At 46.1% G+C, this 22,454-nt stretch overlaps 1 long non-coding RNA gene across 1 annotated transcript; it reads right to left on the bottom strand.

Moving 5' to 3' along the window:
• Positions 1–5,267: 5,267 nt before the first annotated feature.
• Positions 5,268–12,262, bottom strand: LOC143268834 (uncharacterized). Its single transcript, XR_013044958.1, has 2 exons — positions 7,262–12,262; positions 5,268–6,710 (listed from the first exon to the last, which is right to left on the bottom strand). It is a non-coding gene; the product is annotated as an uncharacterized LOC143268834 (long non-coding RNA).
• Positions 12,263–22,454: the final 10,192 nt, after the last annotated feature.

Below are 22,454 nucleotides of genomic sequence, written 5' to 3'. Positions count from 1 at the left end.
TGACTCTGCCAGTGATGTGCTAGCTCTACATCACCTGCCTTGATTCATTGACTGAGTAACTTTCTCTGAGAGAGCAAGATCACTTCTTGGCTTGTGTTATGGAACTGACTGGAAGGGATTCTCCTTTTTAAACACAGATAGACTAAGGGATTTAGAAGAGATAGCATATTTCCTTAGACCCTCCCTCTCTCCCTCACCTGTGACAGTCCTTCTGGCTAGATCCTGGGAAGTGATTTTGAGAGAAAGGAATGTGCGCTCACCCGGTCTGGAAAGCCCCCCTCCCTAGCTCCCATTTTCTAATTGCAGTAAAGGGGATGAGACGATTCCTCCCCGAGTTTAACCACCACCTCTTCAGGCACTGCAATTATTCTGTGGCTAAATTTTGTGTTAGGCATCCTGGCATCTGTAGGTCAATTGTGGGGCATTGGCCTCAGAAAGAGCAAAGGAAATCTCAGGGGAGAAGGGAATGTGCCGGGCCCCACAAACCTGAGCATTCCCACCGGCTTCCCCACCACCAGCCCTGGCAACTGGGGATGCATCAGTCCATACCTGCTTTGGGCGAAAGCTTTGGGAGAAAGAGGACTGGAACTGAAAAGGAGCGGTCTCTTGTTAGCACGTCTCTCTCAGCGTGGGTAACAAGTCTGCACTTGGCATGCTGTCTTAGTCAGGGTTACTATTACCATGACCAAAAGCAAAACACCATGACCAAAAGCAACTTGAGGAGGAAAGGCTTCTTGTGTGTGTTTTTAAAAAATAATTTATTAATTTTTATTTTATGTGCATTGGTATTTTGCCTAAGTATATGTCTGTGTGAGGGTGTTGGGTCCCCTGGAAATGGAGTTACAGACAGTTTTGAGCTGCCATGTAGGTGCTGGGAATTGAACCCAGGTCCTCTGGAAGAACAGCCAGTGCTCTTAACCACTGAGCCATCTCTCCAGCCCAGGTCTTGTTTTGTTTTTCATTCATAGTTCCATATAACAGTTCATCAAAAGTAATGGGGGCAGGAACCTGGAGGTCCCTGATGCAGAGGCAGTGGAGGGGTGATTCTTACTGACTTGCTCCTCATGGTTTGCTCAACCTGCTTTCTTATAGAACCCAGGACCACCAGCCCAGGGTTGGCACCATCCAGAATGGACTGGTCCCTCCCCCATCCATAACTAAGAAAATGCCCTATAGGCTTGCACACAGCCCAATCCTGTGGAGGAATTTTCTCAGTTGAGTCTCCCTCCTCTCTGATGACTATGGCTGTGTCACGCTGACATAAAATTAGCCAGCACAACTAACCCCATGTCACCTTGACACACAGACGCCACTGCTAAGCCACACCCTTTCCTTTCTTATTCATCCTCAAGACCACACATTAACGTAAACATCACAATACAAAACATTTTATATGCTTAAGAAGTCCCACAGACTTTACAAATCACTTTAAAATTTAGTCTATTTAAGTCGGGTGTGGTGGCACACGCCTTTAATCCCGGCACTGAGACAGAGGCAGGTGGATCTGAGTTTGAGGTCAGCCTGGGCTACAGAAGAAGTTCCAGGACAGCCAGGGCTGCACAGAGAAACCCTTTCTCAAAAAACAAAACAAAAAATAAAATAAAAAATAATTTTTGTTAAATTTATAAAATAAAAAATAAATTAAATGGCCGGGCGGTGGTGGCGCATGCCTTTAATCCCAGCACTCGGGAGGCAGAGGCAGGCGGATCTCTGTGAGTTCGAGGCCAGCCTGGTCTACAGAGTGAGTTCCAGGAAAGGCGCAAAGCTACAGAGAAACCCTGTCTCAAAAAAAAAAAAAAATGTTGTCGAAAAATAAATTAAATGATTTCTTACTTCAACAAGGAAGAACCAGGGCACAGTTACAATTAGATCGAAGCACACAACTAAACTGTGTAAATAACTCAGCATCTAATGTCTGGGCTCCTCCTACGATCTTCTGATCTCCTCCAAAGGGCCTGGGCCACTTCTCTGGCTCTGCCATGGGCTGCACACACAGCTTGTTTCCTAGGCTCCAGCTTACCCCACTAAATGGCTGCTGCTGTTTTTGGTGGTCATCTGACGATACTGGCATCTCAAAACTGCTGGGGTCTTCTGCTGCCGCTGGGAAGCACTTTCACCAACAGCCTCTCCTGGGCTCTCTTCATGTGCTAAGTCTCAACTTCTCTGCAGGACCCCTTCAATCTTGGGCCTTCAATGGCCACCGAGCTGCACCTTTACCAATGGCCTCTCAGTGCCAGCCTCAGCTACTCTCCATGAGACCTTCATGCCTTCCAAACCAGTACTACCTGAGTGAGGTGACTCTTATACATGACCAAGTTTGGCTACCAGGTTTAGGTACACTCTTGGCTACCACTGGAACACAGCTTCTGGGTGCTAACTCTCAGGAAACAATTCCCAGAAGATTTTACCTCAGTGATGTTAGTCTCTCTCTCTCTCTCTCTCTCTCTCTCTCTCTCTCTCTCTCTCTCTCTGTTTCTTGTGATAGGGTTTCTCTGTGAAGCAGTCTTGGCTGTCTTGGAACTCGCTCTGTAGACCAGCCTGGCCTTGAACTCACACAGATCTGCCTGCCTCTGCTTCCCAAGTCCTGGGATTAAAGACATGTGCCACTACCACCCAGCTGTTAGTCTCTTTTTAATCTCCACTAATTTCTCAGTCCCAGATGACCAGTATCAATGTTAGGATTCTGCCACCACTCCAGCTGCATGGCCTCAAATGTGCAGTTCAGGAGCTAAGCAAGGGGTCTTGCGTCTTACATCATCAGTGCGTGCTGGCACACTGCATGGTCATGCAATCAGCACATGCGTGGTGTAGCTCTGTAGCTCTGTAAGCCCACCTTCGCATGTTCACGGGAATCCTTAAAAAGCTGGACACAGACTCCTCCCTCTTCTCTGTTCTCTCTCTCTGCTCTAGGCATGTGCTTCTTCCCCAGGCCTGGTTCTTTTGTCCCTCCCCCCCAATAAAGCTCTGATACTGGGTTTTGTCATGGCTCGTGCCTCATGACCTTTCCGCATGGCAACTAGCACTGCTTATCATTTTTAAAACAACAATCAATGTTCCAGTAAAGCAAAGGTTTTACTTCAGTCATGCTGGTCTCTTGTTAATCATGGGTGATTCTTTAGCCTCAGCTAACCAGAACCACAGATTCTCAACTCAAAATAGCAAATGCCTGATAGAGTCTTTAAGGGACTCTCAGACTTCCCTCTGGAAGAGCAGAACCAGGCCTCCACTTTCTGCATTATTCTCAATATTATCTTCCATGCTCCTACAGAAAAGCTCACCAAGCTTTAAACACTCAGAAGTTCTAATGTCCACAACACAGTCAGGTCTGTCTCATCAATTCCCCGCTCCTGGTACAAAAACTTGTATTAGTCAGGGTTCTCTAAAAATTGGACTTTATAGAATGGGATTTATTAGAATGGCTTACAAGCTGTGGTCCAGCTTGTCCAACAATGGCTGTCTGCCAATGGAAAGTCTAGAATCCACTAAGCTGGTCTTCAGTGTGCACCAGAATCCTGAAGAAGTCGGCTCTAATGTCAGTGGAGGGACGGACTTGCTGGTGAGAGTGAGAACAAGAAGCAAAAGCTTCTTCTTCAATGTCCTTTCCAGAGGCTGCCAGCAGAAGGTGGCCCAGATTAAAGGTGTATCCTCCCACCTCAAAAGATCCAAATTAAAAGTGGGTCTTTCCACTTCGTATGATTAAATTAAGAAGTTCCTCACTGATGTACTCAGCTTCTTGAGTTTTAGTTAATTCCAGATGCAGTCTAGTTGACAACCAAGAATAGCCATCACACACACTTCTGGATTGCATCTCCACCAACCATAATTCCTTTGATATCACACACACACACACACACACACACACACACAGAGAAGCCTAAGAACGAAACACCTAGTCTTTCTCTGCTCTGGTGATGGGCACCTAAAGTTGGAAGATAGGGAGGTGCTGTCGGATGGAAGTATTAGTCTCTTATACAAGGCTTTTTTTGTTTTTGTATATCAAAGCACCTATTTTTAGGTGATTTTTTTTTTTACTTTCTTTTTATTTATTTTATGTGTGTTTTACATCATGTGTTGTATGATATTTTGTTTGTGTTCTGACAAATAAAGCTTGGCTGGAAATCAGAGAGTGGAGCTAGCCACTAGTTAACTATAGAGGCCAGGCAGTGATCCTAGCTAGGTTTTCCTTTCTTTTTTTTCCCCAAGCCTCTGAGCAAGTTTGGAATTTTTCCTGTTGCAGCCTCCCTGCATCAAACTCCACAGGTGCTTGGGCTCCAAGTGCCTCTGAGGGTCGCCGCTTTCGCACATCCCCCTTGCAGATGCTGGCCCTTTGGCTTCTCTCCTGTGGGTTGTGAGCTTTCCCTTGGCCCCCTTCTCAGGCTGCTGCCACACTAGGTAGCTGCCTTGACATCTGATTGGGCTTCTACTGTTCTATGCAGCAGCAGTCAGCCTCACACTTTGCCATCATCTTCAGCATCATCAGAAGATTTGGTGAGACAATTTGGAATCCTTTTTTTTTATTAAGAATTTTTTATTCATTTTACATACCAACCACAAATCCCCCTCTCTTTCCTCCTCCCATTCCCTGACCCCCAGTTGCTCCCCCCAAGGAATTTTTTTTTTCCAGACAGGGTTTCTCTGTGTAGTTTTGGTGCCTGTCCTGGATCTCACTCTGTAGACTAGGCTGGCCTTGAACTCACAGACATCCACCTGTGGATTCCAAGTGCTGGGATTAAAGGCATGTGCCACCACCACCCAGCACCCCCAGGAATTCTTAAAGGGGGAAATTAGTTTAAAAAGAGTTTTTTCCCATGTTAAAAAATGGGAAACACTATTACAATGGAGAGAATTATGTCTCTGTATGATTTCATGATGAATGGTTTAAAAATGGAACAATTAAATGAAGGATAATCAACCTAACTAGGATTGACATAATGCTAATTATCATTTTGATAATTCTTATTATCACTTTGATAATTCTTGGTTATCCCTAAGAAAGTTGGTAGATATGAGTGCTAAGATATAAGCCTTAGAAAAACAGATCATATAGATATTCAGACCCAGACAGAGGAATTTAAAGGAGAACCAACCTCATCATTGCATTATAAAATTAGAGAGTAACAGCCCAAGGTTATCAAACAACCAACTGTAATTTATTCAGTCACCTTACAGGAACAACTGCCAAATGACAGGTATCCCCAGGGATGTGTAAGAGCTGACTAGATTCCTGTGGAAATGTTAGATTTAAGGAGATTCAAGGAAGCTATAATCTCATATGGTATTCATTCACCTTTTGCAAAGCAGATGTTAAATTTATGGTCAATTAGTAACAGAATTATCCCACAAGACTGGAGAGACTTGGTTACAGCAGTATTAGAACCTAGTCCTCAGTTACAGTGGAGGACCTGGTAGAAAGATGAGGCTAGGACCATTTAACAAAGTAGGGCTAGAGGTATTAAAATCTCCCAAGACCAACTTCTTGGAGAGGGTGATTATGCTGATTTACAAGGACAGTCTCTATATAATGAACACCCTGGCTCTATGTCATGCAGCAGCTTTGAATGCTCAAGACAGAATTGAAGGAAGTCAGAAAGAGAACTGAGTCATTTACTAAAGTTATACAGGGCCCACAAGAAACCTTCACTGATTTTTTTTTAAATACAAAGATTGACTTTAGCTGTAAATAGAATGATTCCAAATTCAGAAGCTAGACAAATAATTGAATTGTTGGCTTTTGAAAATGCTAATGCACAATGCAAAAGGATAGTTAGGCCTTTAAAAGCAAGATCAGCACCCATAGAGGAATGGATCTGAGATGCAATCAATATTGAATTTCATGATGATGCTTAGATAGGAGAGGTGATTTCCAAAGGCTTGAAGAAAAATTTCAGGTGTTTTAATTGTGGCAAATAAGGTACCTTAAAAAGGGATTGTAAATAGAGCATTCCTAGAAACAATGTTTTTTTCTAGGAATAATCCAAACAAAAGGCCCCTCCCTACTGGAGTATGCAGAAGGTATGGCAAAGGCAGACATTGGACCAATGAATGCAGATCAACAAAGGGCAGACAATGTAACCTTTTGCTGTCAGGAAATGCCTTGAGGGGCTTTTCTCAGGCTCCCACATCAAATTTGGTTCAATCATTCACTGTGGAGAAAACTCCTTCCCAGAGCAATTAAAGAATCTAATGCTTATTGTAAAAAACCATACTGCTCTGGATAATAGAACAGCTTTAGAAAATAAAACAAAAATTTCAGGAAAAACCATAAGCAAAAATTGATAAAGATTATATTTGAACAAGAGAGACCTCTTGCTGGGCAGTGGTGGCACACGCCTTTAATCCCAGCACTCGAGAGGCAGAGCCGGCCGGATCTCTGTGAGTTCGAGGCCAGCCTAGTCTACTGAGTGAGATCCAGGAAAGGTGTAAAGCTACACAGAGAAACCCTGTTTCAAAAGAGAGAGAGAGAGAGAGAGAGAGAGAGAGAGAGAGAGAGAGAGAGAGAGAGAGAGAGATATCTTGATTAGAAGAGGTGATAATAGTTCATCAAACAGTGTGACCACTCAATCTAAACTAATAAAACTAACAAATGCTTTTCATTTGATCAGATATAACTTGCCAAAAGGGAAACTCCCCAAAGTTAGGGTTGGGGAGGATTTTGTTTTTGACTTTCTTTCCAGGAAAATAAAAACAACCATTTTTAAGAATTTAAAGACCTTTGTGTTGTGCCCAGATCGTGACCCCCAGAGAGACCACCAAAGACGAGCATGCCGGAATGCAAAAGCAAGGTTTAATTCTGGATATCCAAAAGCAATACAAGCCTAGGCAGGGACTTCGTCCAATACACCCAACGCAGTGGAGGCTGGAGGAAGCGCCCACCTGTCTGCAAGCTCAGTTTTTAAAGGGAAAAGTCACAAGGTTACATCATTTAGGGGTGCTAGTAGGGGTACAATTCTGATTGGCTCGCTTCTAGGGACTTCTAGAAATTACTTCTAAGGGAGTGGTTGCCCGCCACCATTTCTCATTGGCTGCCCTCAGGTGGGAGCATTTCTGTAGTCAGTTACCCTGGAAACCAGGGAGAGGACATTCCATAGTCTGGCAGGCATTACCTCGTGACTCTCTTGTGACTCTATACTTTTTACACTTCCTGGTTTCTGGAATCTGAACTGACTGGTTTCAGTAACTAATGGCCTATTCCCAAAAGGAGAAATCTTAGGCCTTAGTTTTAGGGTAAAAGCATTTCTAAGATGGCTCATTTTGGTCTCACATTTGGACAAATAAGCATTCAAAGATTGGAGAACTATCCAGAAAAAATTACCAAGAAAAGGAATAATCTGACCTAATGTGATCTCTGAAGTCTCTAAAAAGATGATGGGATCCTACAATGATTCCACATGGACTGTGGTAACACCACTAAGCTGACAAACACCATCTAAAGATTGGCTTTGAACTACAAACTGCTCAGGACAATTTCAAGGTGGATAACTGAGATGATCCAGCTTCACAGACTACTCAAGCCAGGACCTGAGACAAGCCCTGCACTTTCCCATTACACAGAGACTGGACAACCAATGATACAGCTAGCTCTCCCAGGACTTGAAAATTATCTTATTTTTTTCAGGGTCCCCTAAAGATGCCGTTGCCCCCAGACAGCAAGAAGTAATTTTAAGAACATGGCACCCACATTCCCTAGAGGTGGGGTGGGTAGTTTGTGGTCGTTCAGTGTGTTATGGATATTTGTCATTATTTAGGGGGATTGGTTACAAGTTGTTGTTGGTAATGGTCAGGAAAAAAGCTGAACAAAGGAGATTAGATTCAGGGATCTTGTTCTAAAAAGAAAAAAAAGGGGGGGGGGATACAGAAATAGGATAAGCCGGGAGGTAGTGGTGCATGTCTTTAATCCCAGCACTCAGGAAGCAGAGGCAAGTGGATCTCTGTGAGTTCGAGGCCAGCCTGAACTACAAAGTGAGTTCCAGGACAGGCTCCAAAGCTACACAGAGAAACCCTGTCTCAAAAAACCAAAGGAAAAAAAAAAGTGAATTAGGTATAACACTTTGGACTCACCAAGACAGGATAGATAATGGAGTATTCATTGAATTTGTCAAACGCTAATGGACTAGACACTGTTAATGTAATTATTGCCTGTATATATTTGTATATAGTTGTTGTACTTATTGTATATAGTTTTTCTATGTTACTTAAAACCTTCACTTTTTTTAGACAAAAAGGGGGAAATGTGTGATATTTTGTTTGTGTTCTGACAAATAAAGCTTGCCTGGAGATCAGAGGGTGGAGTTAGCCACTAGTTAACCACAGAAGCTAGGCAATGGTGGCACACACCCTTAATCCCAGCATCCAGGAGGTAGAGACAGGAATATACAGCAGGTGGAGACAGGATCTTGCCCCCCCCTCCCTTCAGCCTGAGGATTTGTAGAGACAGGATCTCCCTGACTTGGTCTGAGATTTCATAGAGGTAAGAAGTCTCTTGAGGCTGCTGCTCTGCTTCTCTGATCTTTCAGCTTTCACCCTAAAATCTGACTCTGGGTTTTTATTGTTAAGACTAATTAGGATCATGCTTCAATCATGTATCTTGATCTCATTCATTTCCCCACCCCTTTGAGTTTGCCCTCCGCCCCTGAATGCCCTCTCCAAAATAAAACAAAATTTAAGAGAAAAAAGGAAAAAAAAAATCTCATCATGGAAGCTGCAGTGTGCCACAGTGAGTCACACCGTAAACCCCATTGTCCGTACATCTTTACTTGCAAGTGTTCATTGCAAATAGTCACTAGTCTTGTTCGAGACCTCTGGTTTTTGCTACACTATCGATGCTGGGCCCTCACTAGGACTCTTCTTGGATATCCTGTTGTTGTCCTGTGTTGTGGAGATCCTGCAGCTTTGGATCTGCAGGTCAGGTCCCTTCCTGTGTTCCAGCAGATCATAGAGGGGGCGGATGCTGGGGCGGGACAAGTCATAACCCTGGTTCTGGGCCTGGGCAGCTGCAGGGTTGGTCTACCCACCAGCCCTCCCCTGTCCTCACCACCAGGGTGAGCGCTCCAGCATTGCCCTGGCTAATTCACCTCCGGTAGCAATGAGGGAGGGGCGGGGCCAGCCCTCCTGCGTTCACACCCTCAGGAGCGGCTCTCCCACACGTCAGGGTCAGCTCTATTGTGTTGCCCAGGTGAGGTACAGAGGCCACTCTCCCGAGTGCTGCAGCTGGTGAGGGGCAGAGACACCCCTCCCGCTCTTATGACCCCAGGGCCAGCTCCTCCACCTGTCTCAGGCGTTGATGGGTGGAGAGGGCATCTCTCTTCCAGGATGCCACATGTCAGAGGAGTAATGTGGACAGCTCTCCCTTGCTCACGACTTTGGGGCTGGGTCACCCTCACCTCCGACCACCAGGCCAGTTCTGCTGGGCTGCGGAGGTGAGGAACAGGGCCTGAGGAGTAGGTGAGGAGTGTTGCAGCTGGTAAGGGGGAGGGTCAGCTCTTTTGTCTGCTGCAGGCGGTACGGGGCGGGGGCGGCATCTTTCTCCTACCTATACCTCCACATAACAGACGAATAGTGGGGACGGACATCTCTTCCATGCTTACTGCTTCGGGGCTGGCTCATCCACACCTCCGCCAACAGGGTTGACTCCATTTACACAAGCCTTTTTTGCGATTGAGGAAAATTCAGATTTTTGCCAAACCCATAGGGTGGACTCAGCCTTGCTTGCAGCTGTGACTATGCTGGGGACTGGAGATGGCTCAGCAGCAAAGAGCATGGCTGCTCTTCCGGTTCAAGTCCCAGCGTCCACTGGGCAGGTCACACCATCTGTAACTCCAGTTTCTGGGGATTCGATGCCCTCTTCTGGCCTCCTCAGGCACTGCAAGCACATGGTACACAGTACATGCAGGCAAAACACCCATAATCATAAAATAAAACAAATGAAATTTAAAAAAATTAAATCCTAGCTGGGCGGCGGTGACGCACGCCTTTAATCCCAGCACTTGGAAAGCATAGCCAGGTGGATCTCTGTGAGTCTGAGGCCAGCCTGGGCTACAGAGTGAGATCCAGGAAAGGCACCAAAACTACACAGAGAAACCCTGTCTCCAAAAACCAAACCAAAACCCCCAAACAAACAAAAAACAAACAAAAAAGACATAGAGGTCTCTCATGGAATTCCACAAGTGGACAGATTACTGTTCTGTGTGAGAATCTAGCTACTGCTTTGCACAGCTCTCCCTCTCTGGCAGACAACCCACAAGCACCTAAGACACGGGCTATGACTTCCTACCTAGCCATGGTCTCTACCTGGATAGTGAGTTGACAGCAAAGAAGTCCACGCCATGTTCTCCACCTTCTTACCTGCAGCCGACCTGAAGCCAGAGATCCTGGCCTCAACTCTTCTGTCAACCTCCCTCGTCGTCAGAGAGCTATACAAGACTTCCCTTTCTCCACGCAGGCTCTGACACGCTTGAGAGTCACCTGTCTGCCTCTGGTGGTGGGGCCTGAACTCTCGTCAGAGCCTCTACATGCTCTTACCCCTCTCTCTATGTGTCCATGGTTATAGTGACCCTTCCGACAAATTCCTTAGTCCGCAGTTAATTGTCTTGGTGTCCTCTTCCATACCCACCCCTCATATAACGGTGAGGTGACTCGGATCGGACACCATTGAAAACGATGTCCCTTTGGGGACTTCCCCGTCCTCTTAGCACTCCCTTTATTTATATCCAACACGGGCCTTCATCCTGTCTAGTGAGTCAACTTTCCAGGGACACCTGCCAGTCTCTGGACCAGGGAAAATCTCAGCGCTGGGTCACATGGCTCGGTTCAGGAGCAGCCCAGACCATACATACACACTATCGGAGGACACAACATTATCTTTGGCCTTGGGGCTCCAGGACCCCGTCTCTCTCGCTCTTCTCCGCTTGTTCGTCTGTGCACCTCACGGGTGCCATTCTGTCTCAAGTGCCTAAAGCCTCTTCTCTCATATGCCTTGGACATAATCTCAAAATGCTTTGTCCAGGGAGACAGCATCTGGCTCGTCTCGGTGGTCTTAAACCGGTATCTGTCACGTCCAAGTCCTTGATTAAGGACTCAAAAAGAAACAGATACACAGTAGCAGCAAGTGGCATTTCCCTGCTTCTCCCACCCTCTTCCAAAACCTTTCATTAAATTGCCCCTCCCTGTGCCACTCTTGCGCGGCTTTTCAAGTTCTGCTGCTCCATTAAAAAAACCTTTGTCATTGCCCTTTGCTTTGGCCGTCTCTCTCCCGGCGGCCGTATTTCCCGCCGAGCACTAACTCCCTGGAGTGCACCCTTCTCCGTGCAGGCGCCTGTCTGCGAGGTCCGAGGACCCCCTCAACCTCTCCCAAAATGCTGTTTTCACGGTACTAACCAGCTCAGAAACCCGCTCGACACTCCCCAATCTCAGACTTGCTCAGCCCAGACCGCACCCCCCGCTTCCGCGCATGCGTCGCGCACAGCCGGGCCCTTCGCCGGCCCTCCGCAGCCTTGCGTTCCGCCAGCTCCTGTCGCGCCGTAGTCCTCCCTCCACAGCCTGGTCAGCCCGCACCAGCTCTCTGGATGGGACTCTCCCACTGTGCCTCCCCCACACCACTGGCACCGGGGTTCCCGCCGGCGCGCCTGCTCCTCTTGGTGCTCCGCTTCGCCGGCTCGCTCAAGCCCCTGTCTCGGCCGCCTTCATCCAGTCCCCACAATTCATGCCCAAGGATTTAAAGCAGATTCACGCAGTTAACACATAAATGACTTATGTTCCCTGGCCAGCAGTTGTCACATGGTACGTAGTCAGTCTGGTCTTCTCGCGTTTTTTTAACTTTGTTTTTAAGGGTTAGTTTAAGGCGCTGGAGAGATGGCTCAAGTGAATTAGAGCACTGAGTGCCCTTGCGGAGAACCCGAGTTCAGTTCCGAGCACCCACAAGGCAGCGGCTCACAACCATCTGTAACTCCAGTTCTAGGGCATCTGATGCCCTTTTCGGACCTCTACTGGACCCAGGCATACACGTGGTACAGAGACATACATGCAGGCAAAACACTCATACAAATAAGATAAATCTTTTTAAAAAGTTAATTTAAGTATTAAGACCTATTACTCCTAAACTCATAAGACATGCCTAAATCTCAGGTATATAAATTTTGCATTTCAAAGCTAACTTCCTAAGTGTGATCTGACCTAAGTTTTTTGTGCATATCTACCGGGCGGTAATGGTGCATGCCTTTCCAACATTCGGGAGATAGAGGCAGGCAGAGATCAGACTTTGAGGCCGGTCAGGGTCTCAAAAAAAAAAAAAAAAAAAAAAAAAAAGAGCAAGACAAAACAAACACAAAACTGTGATAAGGATGCTGAAATATAGCTCTCCATAATTGATGGCTTCTGATAGGGGTACTGGTGGGGAAGGACTCAGTTCTTTAGGGGACTGCCCACTGGGATTTAACCATGCTCCAATGAATATATGAACAACAGAAACTGGACTTGTTTTATTTTTCCTTCTTTTATATCTTTCTTCTTTTTCTTGGAGGGGGGAGGTCACAGGGGTGGTGGAGGTGGGGATGGGAGGCCAGGGAAGTATGATGAGGTGCAAAATGTGAAATTCCCAAATAATAAAAGTATTATGGTGGAAAAAAAATCTCAGAAAACCCAAAACACTAAAAGTCTTCACTCCCACAAACTTATAGTAGCTGTGTTTTCTAAGCTCAGACTACAATTCCAATAGCTTTTTGAACATCAGATAATGTTCAACAGACTTCTGCATTTCACAATGCATTTAGTTATGCACTCCTGTGGATGCACTCCTGTCTAAATTTACATTGGAAATTATTAAAGTGCAAGGTAGAAGTGTTGTGGAGATCCAATATCAAATAAATGATCCAATAAAAATCTTTAGATTCGGGGCTAGAGAGATGGTTCAGTGGTTAAGAGTACTGACTACTCTTCCAAAGGACTCAGGTTCAATTCCCAGCACCCACATGGCAGCTCACAACTGTCTGTAACTCCAGTTCCAGGGGATCCCACACCCATGGCAAAACACCAGTGTACATTAAAAAAAAAAAAGAAGAAGAAGAAGAAGAGCCGGGCGGTGGTGGTGCACACCTTTAATCCCAGCACTCGGGAGGCAGAGGCAGGCGGATCTTTGTGAGTTTGAGGCCAGCCTGGTCTACAGAGCGAGCTCCAGGAAAGGCGCAAAGAAACTCTGTCTTGAAAAAAATTAATTATTAAAAAAATTAATTAATAAATTAAGTAATAAATTAATAAAAATAAATAAATGTACAGAAGTACACAAACCCCATGTCTGTGAGGGAGTATGTATATTAGGTTAATAGAAGGGGGTCCTGGACTGGATGAAGAAGAGAAACTCTAGGGTCTGGAGAGATGGCTCTGCATTTAAGAGCACTGACTGCTCATTCAAAGCACCAGCTTTTTTTTTTTTTTAATTTATTATTCTTTTATATACATTAGTGTTTTGCCTGTATGTATGTCTGTATGAGGGTGTCAGATCTTGGAGTTACAGACAGTTGTTAGCTGCTATGTGGGTGCTGGGAATTGAACTCAGGACCTCCGGAAGAGCAGTCAGTGCTCTTAACCGCTGAGCCATCTCTCCAGCCCTCAAAGGACCAGCTTTGATTCCCAAGCCCCACATGGTGGCTCACAGCCATCTGTAACACCAGCTCCAGGGGATTTAATGCCCTCTTCTGGCCTCCTCAGGCATGCACACGTGTGATACACAGACGTACATGCAGGCAAAACACCTATACACATAAAATAGAACACAAAATTTATTTTTAAGAAGAAAGCAATGCCAGGTGTAGTGGCAAATGCCTTTAATCCCAGCACTTGAGAGTCAGAGGCAAGTGAATCTCTGTGTTTGAGGCCAGCCTGCTATATAGAGAAAGTTCCAGGACAGCCAGGGCTACACAGAGAAACCCTGTTACAGGATGGGGGTGGGTGGGTGGAAAAAGAGAAGCAGCTGGTTGTGGTGGCGCCCACCTTTAATCCCTGTGCTCAGGAGGCAGAGGCAGGTCTTAATAATAATAAACCAAGTGGTAGTGATACACACCTTTAATCACAGCACTCAGGAGGCAGAGACAGGCAATCTCTGAGTTTGAGGCCATCCTGGTTTACAGTGTGAGTTCCAGGACAGCCAAGACTACAAAGAGAAACCCTGTCTTGAAAAACAAAAATGATGATGATGATGATGATGATGATGATAGAAAAGAAAGTAAATAAAAGGGGTGGGGCTGGAGAGACAACTCAGTGATTAAGAGCACTTGATGCTCTTATAGAGAACTTGTGTCTGGTTCCCAGTACCAGAACAGGCAGTACACAACTTCCTGAAACTCACATATTCAAATGAAAATAGCCTCTACGCTCACTTCCCAGGAAACTTCAGATTTCTCATCTGAAATCTAGTAAGAACTGTCTTTACTGTCTACATTTCCATCAGCAGTCAATTGTGAATTTTTTTAAAGATTTATATATTTATTATGTATACAGTGTTCTGCCTGCATTTATGCTCGCACGCCAGAAGAGGGCACAAGATCTCATTACAGATGGTTGTGAGCCACCATGTGGTTGCTGGGAGTTGAACTTAGGACCTCTAGAAGAGCAGCCACTGCTCTTGACCTCTGAGCCATCTTTCCAGTCCGTGGAATATTATTTTAAGTATGTAAAGATGTGTTACATTTGTTTATGCTGCATTTGTTTAATTATGTAAAGATGTGTTGCATTTGTTTCACCTTGCCTGCCTAAGGCACCTGATTGGTCTAATAAAAAGCTGACCGGCCAATAGCTAGGCAGGAAAGGGATATATAGGTGGGGCTGGTAGGCAGAGAAAATGAGTAGGAGGAGAAATCTTGGCTCAAGAGAAAAAGGAGAGACGAGGAGAGACAGGAGAAAGCAGTAGCCACCAGCCAGACACAAGAAGCAGTGAAGATAAGATATATAGAAGGAAAGAAAGGTAAAAAGCCCTAAAGCAAAACATAGATGAAGAGAAACAAGTTATAAGACCTACCAAGAAATAAGCCTAAGCTAAGGCTGAGCATTCATAACTAATAAGAAGTCTCCATGTCATGATTTGGGAGCTGGTTAGTGGCCCAAGAAAAAGCCTGCTTCAGCAGTCTGGTCTTTGACACTTCTACCAAAATGGCCTATGTAAGCTCTCTTACAATAGCCTAGAGTCTTTCTATCCCATAGCTCCAATTCTTCCACATTCCTCCCACAAACCAGTTTCAAAGCCCCATGAACCACATAGTCATGTTATCACAAATAAATACTTCTATGTACCAGTTTTCTGTATTAGTCACTTTTCCTGTCCCTGTGACCAAGTAACAGATAAAGCAACCTAAAGGAGAAAGGGTTTGTCTCACGGCTTGGAAGGATACGGTCCATCGTAACCCGGAAGGCGTGCACGCCGGCAGCTCCACGGTGGCATATGCAGGTGGTTGTGCCAAGTCTGTCATCATGATGCTGCCTCCGGGCAGGAAGTAGGGCCGAGTTAGAAAACTTCAAGGATGCTGGGTGTGGTCGGGCATGCTTTTTTAAATTGCAGCACCCCAGAGGCAGAGGTGGCAGATCTCTGAGTTTGAGGCCAGCCTGGTCTGGGAGCTCCAGGCCAGCCAGAGCTACACAGTAAGATCATCTCAAAATAAATAACTAAATACATAAATAAAACCTCAAGGCCTGCCTCTCCACTGACCCACTTCCTTCAGCTGGGTTCCACCTTTATTTCTTTGCTTCACAACCTCCCGTAACAGCACCACCAGGGCCAGTAAGATGACGCAGTATGTAAAGACACTTACTGCACATGCCTGATGATGACGGGAGTTTGATCCCCAGAACCTTTGCAAAATTTGGGACTGGCTCCATGGGGTTGCCACACACACACACACACACACACACACACACACACACACACACACAAACACACACACACAAAATGAAGAAGATAAATTCAAAAAGTTTAAATGGTCAAAAGGGGCATGGTGCATGCCTTTAATCTCAGCATTCAGAAGGCAGAGGCAGGCAGACCTGAGTTCAAGCCTAGCATGGTCTACATGGGGAGGGTCCAGGCCAGCCAAGGCTACATAGCAAGACCATGTCTCAAAAAGACAAAAACGGGAAAAAAAATCACCACCAGGGAAGGACCGAATATTCTAACACACAAGTCTGGGAGTAAATTTCAGATTCAAACTATAACAAATGAGGTTCCATTTTACAGGATAGAAGGTATACTTTAATCAGAGACCATTCTGAGATGCTGTTCTCTCCATCCAGAACTCACAAATCAGGACCAAGGGTGGAACTGGGTCCCATTGTACTCTCAATGATACACGACCTGCTTGTTTATTTCTCATTTGTCAACTTTGAGCTCTGCTCATTTAGAGGTCTCAGCCCCCAGGGGAGGAATTCTCCCTCCAGGTGACACACAATGGTTCCATTGTATCGGGAGACAAGACATTTGGGATTGAACAAACTGCAGACAAAAGAATTACTTTACTGGCTGAAATCACTGACCTTCGACTAGGATGCAATTTGGTGGCTGCTTATGTGATGGGTATAGGTGGAAGTTTCTGTCCCACCAGCCGCCCCCAAGTAACCATACAGAGGCCTAATATTACTCATAAATGATCGCCCAATAGCTCTGACTTGTTATTAACTCTTAAATTTAAATTAACCCATATTTCTCATTGATGCTTTGCCATGTGGCTTGGTACCTTTTCTCAGTACGGCATTCCCATCCTGCCTCTCTCTGCCTCTGCTGGAGACTCTTGACTCTGCCCTTCTTCTTTCCAGCATTCTCTGTTTGGCTCTCCCTCTAACCTTATCCGGTTCAGCTACTGGCCAGTCAGCTTCTTTATTAAACCAATCACAGTGACATATATTCACACAGAGTAAAGAAATATTCCACAGTTGGGGTCAAGAATCGTGTCTGCCAGGCACAGAGGTATATGCCTGTAATCCTAGCAGTCAGAAGATTGAGACAAAAGGCCATGAGTTCAAGTCTACCCTAGACTACACAGTGAGTCTGTCTCAAAAACAAAACTGTAGGCCTGGCAAAACTGGCCACAGCTAAAGGTGCCTGTTGCCACGCCTGACAAGCTGAGTTCCATTCCTGGGAACTGTGTGGTAGAAGGAGAGGATGCCCACTAGTTGTCCTCTGACCTCCACACTTACGCTGTGGCTCATACACCTATACACATATATAAACCAAGTGTGGTGATGTCAACAAGAATGGCCCCCAAAGGGGCTTACGTTTGAATGCTTGGTCGCCAGGGGATGGAACTGTTTGAGAGGATTACATGGAGCAGGTGTGGCCTTGCTGGAGGAGGTGTGTCACTGGGGTAGGCTTTGAGGTTTCAAAAGCCTGTGCCAAACTGAGCCTTGTTTTCTCTGCACGAGGATCAGGGTGCGACTCTCAGCTACTGTTCTAGCACCAGGCTTGCCGCCAGGTCCCCTGCCATGAATGGTAAAGACTGAACCTCTGAAGCTGTGAGCAAGCCCCCAGTTCAATGCTTTCTTTCGTAAGAGCGGCCTTGGTCATGGTGTCTCTTCACAGCAATAGAACAGTGACTAAGACACAAATAAAATACAAAATATCGTTCCAGGACAGCCATATATATAAAGCTTGACATGATTACTTAACATATTCATGTTCATTTGTCTATCAAATCAGTTTCTCTCACCTTTGTTTTTGTTAGTTGTTGGAAGTTAGCTTTACAATGTTGAGTTTAAGTGTACTCAGACTTTTTCTGTCCCGCCAGCTCCCAAATAATGACATGGAGACTTCTTACTAAGTATAAAAGCTTGGCCTTAGCTTAGGCTTGTTCCCAACTAGTTCTTACAACTTAAATTAACTCGTTTATATTAATCTACATTCTGCCACATGGCTTGTTACCTTTGTTGAGTACTGTGTGTCTCAATTCCTCCATGTCTGGCTGGCTAATCCCCACCTCTATGATTCTTTCCCAGAGTTCCTAACTCTGCCCAGAAGTCCCTCTTATCCTTTTCTGCCTACCTATTGGACATTCAGCTCTTTATTAAACCAAAAGAAGGTGCCTTGGTAGAGATGCATCTTCACAATGTCCAAGAAGATTATTCCACAGCATTTAGGTAGCTGGATATTCAGGGCTAGGACTGACCTTTGGGACTGAGACTCCTCCTTTAGGGAAAGAATAAAAACATTTTCATGAAGGATAACTGCATCTTCTTAGGTGGGATCACTTGGCAATGATGGACAAGGTCAATTGTCTCAATTAGTTAATACAATTGATGTATTCCTAGCTTGTGTAGCCTCAGAGACTTGGCCTGGCTGGGGGTGATGAGTAAGTAAAGAAATGGACACGTACAGAAAGCTGCGTTCGGGTGGTCTGGGCTCTCTGATCGAGAAACTGCAACACCCAGAGTGCTTAGTTTGTATACTATACACAGTCGAGCAGAGGCCAGGTTCTGTAGGGGAGCAGTCTTCAGGCTGTACATATCTGTTGGGGAAGAAAGTTATGGTGGACGTTTTATGCCTACACTATCAATATCTGCATACAGACCAGAGGAAGGCTTTGCCATTTTCTCATGGGTCTGAGGCTCTGGGGCCACTGATTTAGCCATGCCTACATCAATATCAACTGCACACATTCCCTCAGTGCTCCCTCTGCTTCCTACAGTCAGTCCATTCCATATTAGTTAACACTGATGAACAAATGAATGAATTTTAACATTACATCACTGCTCAAAAAAATAACAAGTTCTGAAAAACAGAAGGGGATGGAGACGGGGCTGGAGAGACGGCTCAGTGGTAAATGTGCTTGCTATGCAAGTAGGGGGCCCTGAGTTAGAACCCTTGGAACCCATGTGAAAGCTGTGATCTGTAACCCCAGTGCTTCTCCAGCAACATGGGAGATAGAGACAGAAGAATCCTCTGGAAGTTCATAGGTCAGCGTCCTGTGTGCATGGTGGCAAACAGCACACCCTGTCTCAAGCGAGGTGGAAGGTGAAGGCTGACAACCAACTTCCTTTGATCTCCACATGCATGCTGTGTACTTACACTTGTGCATGTGCACACTCAGGAGAGGGCACACGCACACACACACACACACACACACACACACACACACACACACACACACACACACACACGGAAAAACGTATCTGCCAGAAAGTGAGAAAGAAATTAGAGAAAATAAAATAAAGACAACTGTAAGTTGGTCACAGAAATACCTCATGCTCTCTCTGTGGAGAAGCTTCAAATCGGAGCTCAGGGCAGAGTTATCAGAGCCTGGGAAGAGGAAGGAGTGGCAGAGGTGATAGCTAGTGGGTATAGCGGGCAGCTGCACAGGAGGGACATTATCTTTCAGTACACAGCAGCACAACTTTGGTTGGCAACAATTGAGTCTTGTTAAATAGCCAGTAGAAAAGACTTGAATATTCTCAGCAAAAACAAATGATGGACATCTGAGGTGATGACTATGCCAAGCACTCTGACCTGGCCACTAATCACTGTGTGGACATAGAACAGCGTGGCACTGAAAAGCCAGGAGTGGTGGTGGCACATGCCTGTAAGCCAGCACTTGGGGGATGGAGGCACGACTAGGAGCTAAAGGTTATCCTTGGTTACACAGGGAATTTGAGGCCAGCCTGGGCTACAGGAGTTCCAATCCAGTGAGAGACCCTGTCTTAGGAAAAAATCACAGGGATGGATCCTCAGGATCCCCAAGTTGTCCTCTGACCTCTATCTGCATACACATGAACACACGCACATAAAAACAATTAGCTAGAGACTTAGTTGTGCGTGGTAGTGCTTCCCTACAACCCCAGTACTTAGGAGAAGGTGGGGGTTGGAAAGTTCAAGGTCACCCTGGGTTATATAGCAAACTCCTCCCTCAAATAACAAAGAGCTAGGAAAACAGCACAGTAGTAGGATTCTGCCCAGGAGGTGCCCTGAGTTTGATCCCAAGCACTTAAAAAAAATAAAGTGGGGTACTGGGGTCTGGAAGACAAATGTGTCGGCACATGCCTATGATTCCAGTCCTCGGGAGGCTAAGACAGCAGAGCTGAGCTCCGGTCCACTCTGGAACTAATAGTGTGACCCTGATTCTGAAAGCAGAAAAGAGCAATAAAAAATTAACAATAACATAAAACCAAATAAAAAAGTCCGATGTTTGAGAAATGCTGTGTGGCCGGCGTGGGAAGACCTTTCTCTTGGAAGTAAGCCCGGGCTTTCAAGATCAGGGAGCTGCCTGCTCCGGAGACTCCAAGAACCTACTCCCACTTCCTGATCTCCACGCTGAGGAGGTTGGCAGTGGACACAAAGTGCTGGGGGTGACAGGGAACCAGGGGACTGCCATCCCGGACAGCCCCGCTGCTGCAGGCTTCTACTTTTTTTTGTAAGGAAATTAGGCCAGGCATGGTGGCGCACACCTTTGATCCCAGCACTGGGGAGGAAGAGGCAGGCAGATCTCCTGTGAGTTCAAGGCCAGCCTGGTCTACAGAGTGAGCTCCAGGACAGCCAGGGCTATGTAGTGAGACCCTGTCTCGAAAAAAGAAAATAGTTTTATTTTTACTTGTTTACTTTATGTATATGGTTTTTGTCTACATGCATGTCTGTACCATGTGCACACCCGGTGCCCTCACAGGCCAGAAAGGGGCATCAGAGCCCCTGGAACTGGAGTCTCAAATGGTAATGAACTGTCATGTGGGTATTGGGAACTGAATCCAGGTCTCCTGGAAGAGCAGAGCCATCTCTCCAGCTGAGTTTTCTACGTCTAAATCACTACATGGTTTGTGTGTGCACACGTGTCTGAGCTGGCACAAATGCCATGGTGCTCACTCGCATGTCAGATGAAACTTGTTGGAGTTGGCTCTCTCTCCTTTCACCGCGAGGGTTCCAGGGGTTAGACTCAGGCAGTCAGGCCTGGCGGCAGCTGTCTTTATCCACTAAGCCATCCAGTTTCTCCATCTTTTATGTACAATCGAGAGAAGGAAGAAGGTGGATGGGGATCCCGGAGAGAGAGAGAGGAATGACAGGTGTGGGAGACGGTGACGCGGGCCTGAAGGAAGCAGGGCAATCTGAGAAGACAAGGTCCCACTGCCTTCTGGAACACTGAAAATGCTGGGGGTTGGGGTCTGCGGACACGGAAATCAGGCAAGTTCCTTCTGAAGGAAACCTTGACTATCACCGATTTGTGTTTTCCAACCCCCAAGTCTGAAGGGCAGTAAGGTGTGGTGATATATTGTGTACCCTAATAAAATTTGCCTGAAGATCAGAGGACAGAAGAAGCCACTAGATTAAACATAGATGCCAGGCAGTGGTGGCACATACCTTTAATCCTAGCACTCAGGAGGCAGAGACCTGCCTGGATCTCTGAGTTCAAAGCCACCCTGGACTACAGGAGATTGACTCAGTCTAGGAGAGAAACAGTGCCAGGCAGTGGTGGCACAAACCTTTAATCCCAGCACACGCCTTTAATCCCGGCTCTTGAGATCTCACACCTTTAATCCCAGTATTTGGGAAGCACACACACGCCATTAATCCCAGCACTAGGAAAGAAGTGATGGCTGGGCAGAGAAAGGTTTATAAGGTGTGAGCAGAAGGGAACTAAAGGCTTATTCAGCTGGAGCCTTTCAGATGAGGACTCGGAGGATTTCAGTCTGAGGATTTGTGGAGTTGGTGAGGTGAGATGTGGCAGTGGCTTGTTCTTTGTCTCTCTGATCTTTCAGCATTTACCCTAATATCTGGCTCTGGGATTTTTTTTTTTTTTTTTTTTGGTTTTTTGAGACAGGGTTTCTCTGGAACTCACTTGGTAGCCCAGGCTGGCCTCGAACTCACAGAGATCCGCCTGGCTCTGCCTCCCGAGTGCTGGGATTAAAGGTGTGCGCCACCACCGCCCGGCTTGGGATCCTTATTAAAAGACCAATTTAGCAATTTGTGTCACAGGAAGGAGGGGCAGGGAAGAGGTACCACAGGAGACAGGTTCCAGTCCCTTAATATAGGCTTGGAAATGCTGTCCCCACTGACACCAGGCTGAGGCTCTCTGGAGATGGGGGTACTGGATCCACTCTCCTTTGGATTAAGATGGGAGAGATTTAAAAAAACCAAATCGCCGGGCGGTGGTGGCGCACGCCTTTAATCCCAGCCCTCTGGAGGCAGAGCCAGGCGGATCTCTGTGAGTTCGAGGCCAGCCTGGGCTACCAAGTGAGCTCCAGGAAAGGCGCAAAGCTACACAGAGAAACCCTGTCTCGAAAAACCAAAAAAATAAAAAATAAAAAATAAAAAAATAAAAAAACCAAATCACAGCTGAGCAAAGTGAGAGGGGGAGGGGCCGACGCTGGAGGTTAAGCTTTACCTGGTGGTATTGCGGAAGGTGTTCAGTGAGGTGGTGGGAGAGTTCTACCCTGTTTCCAGGGGCTTGTCAGGACTTGGGAGGGAAGCTGTAACACAGAGTTCACTCATGTGGAAGTGTGGGGGCACA

Source organism: Peromyscus maniculatus, chromosome 1 (genome assembly GCF_049852395.1).
Source record: "Peromyscus maniculatus bairdii isolate BWxNUB_F1_BW_parent chromosome 1, HU_Pman_BW_mat_3.1, whole genome shotgun sequence".
In the NCBI taxonomy this organism is placed as follows: Eukaryota; Metazoa; Chordata; class Mammalia; order Rodentia; family Cricetidae; genus Peromyscus; species Peromyscus maniculatus.
The sequence above is the reverse complement of the archived record's forward strand: the minus strand, read 5'-3'. Positions and strand labels throughout refer to the sequence as shown.